The sequence below is a fragment of the Mastomys coucha genome, unplaced genomic scaffold (genome assembly GCF_008632895.1).
Source record: "Mastomys coucha isolate ucsf_1 unplaced genomic scaffold, UCSF_Mcou_1 pScaffold15, whole genome shotgun sequence".
Taxonomy (NCBI): Eukaryota; Metazoa; Chordata; class Mammalia; order Rodentia; family Muridae; genus Mastomys; species Mastomys coucha.
In genome coordinates, this window is record NW_022196897.1 from 106,386,705 (window position 1) to 106,389,057 (window position 2,353).

A 2,353-nucleotide genomic window follows, 5' to 3' on the forward strand; every position below is an offset into this window, starting at 1 on the left:
CGGAAATCCGCCTGCCTCTGCCTCCCAAGTGCTAGGATTAAAGGCGTGCGCCACCACCGCCCGGCGACAATTACCTTTTCTTAATATCTTAATATGAAAATTAATATTAGCAACATATCCTAAGCGATTGAAATCCAAAACTATGAGGAATTGGAAATTTATTGTCATCCAATGGTCTCTCTAATTTGGTAATTGGAGAAATAGGTCCAATATTATACAGTCTATATACACTTTCAGCTTGTTTGTGACAGTGTCTTGCTGTGTAGTACATAAGGGTCTTGAAATCTTGCTTCTCCTATCTCAACCTCTCTATTAGTAGTATTGTTTATTTCATGTTTTTACACTATACTATGGTTTTCAGAACAGCTTTTATATTTCAAAAGTATTTATATACCCAAGGGAGACATAGACATTTAACTTGGGAGGTGGCTTGTAGGAAAGAGAACAACAAAGAATGAGACTGAATGCTTTGCTTGACATTTGTAGCTCGTGTATCAAGTTTGAAGAAGAGGACTTTACAAGTTACTCTTTCTCTGAGATGAATGCTTTTCCAAATTATCACAGCCAATGAACCAGTTTCTTACCCACACCTAATGTCTGTGCCACCCTCCAAGCAGAACCATTGTTCATTGAAACAGTTGGTGAATGACTTTATGGATAGACTATCTTATTATACACATCATTTCTTAAATGAATGTAACCTGTTCTCTGTGTCCTGAGAATAAAGTCACTCACTCAAGTCAAATAGCTTTGACCATAGCAGGAAGTCTGTATCCACAAATCATGCCTACAATTCATTCCTTGGCGCAGCAGAACTGTCAACTCTCAGCTTAGCTATGATGGAGGTAAAATCCTTCGGTGATTTGAGGGTCATTGAAGTACAGCCTTTTTACAATGAAATCCAATGTCTAAAAATTGTTCTTATTTTGGGCTTGTACCACAGAAAGAGCCAAGATTTTAAACTCTACTAAATACAAAACAAACAAACAAAAAGACTTTATATATTTATGTTCATTTAAGGAAATACTAGTAGTGATATATTATTTTGAAATATACAGTTAATATGTTTGGAGTTATTTTAAATTTATACTGAGAAAAACGTATGTATTTTCAGTATTGCTGTAGACAAACATCTACATAACTGTTAAATTAATTGTTGTTTTATATCAAACAACTTTTATAATATTCATTTTTGTTATATTTTATAAATTTTAAGGAATATGACAAAAAAGACATTGTATGTATTGAAGAGGGGGGTCTCTGGGAGGAGTTGGGGTACAAAAGGGAAACAAGAATGTGATTTAATTCTATTTACTTAAAATATGTTTTTAAATGTTAACAAATTCAGACAAATTGAAATCATGTAACTTTTCTCATCACAATTCAATAAAAGTTAAAAAATAAATAAATAAATAAAATCAGCTTTAAAATCAGCTTCTATTTGGCTTGCTTTGTGAAAGCTACCAGGACCTCCACAGTGTTATGACTCCCTTAAAAGGTCTTTGTAGTAATGGTAGTATTGTGGTTTCTAGGGTTCTTAGATCACTAATAATACCATGCCTACAGGATGGCCTACAGGCACAGACTTGCATAAACACACATACATATACCATGGCCACATTAGCCAAGATTGGTTCTGAATGCAAAGAAAAAGATGTTAACAGACAACAAATATCTTGGTTAGCTACAGTCACTTGGGAAGAGGGACCCTCAACTGAGAGAATATCCCCATAAGATTGGTCTAATCAGTGCTTGATCTTTTAGTGGGCCCATGCCACAGAGGGTAGTGCCACCCTTAGGGACATGGTTCTGGGTGGGAAGTGAAGGAAATGGAACAAGGCATGAGGAGCAAGCCATAGGCAGCACTCCTCCATGGCTTCAGCTTCAGTTCCTGCCTCAACTTCCAGGATGATGGACTACAGATTCCTTTCCTTCTCAAGTTACTTTTGGTTATGGTGTTTTATCACAGCATTAAAGACACTAAAACAGTAATGTATGCTTGAACTGCTTTCTTCCTTATCATGTATGGTTTCCCTGGGATTATTTTTCTTTTTTTTTTCTTTTTTCTTTTTTGGCTTTTCCAAGACAGGGTTTCTCTGTGTAGCCCTGGCTGTCCTGGGACTCACTCTGTAGACCAGGTTGGCCTCGAACTCAGAAATCCGCCTGCCTCTACCTCCCAAGTGCTGGGATTATAGGTGTGTGCCACACCGCCCGGGTAAGGTTGAGATTTTTGTGTCTGCCTTTTAGGGTACATGATAAAGGAAAGTACTTAAATTTTCAAAGTTCTTAGATATTGTTTTATAATCTTGTATTTGTAACTATATCTACTTATACAGATAAAACCTGTAAAATG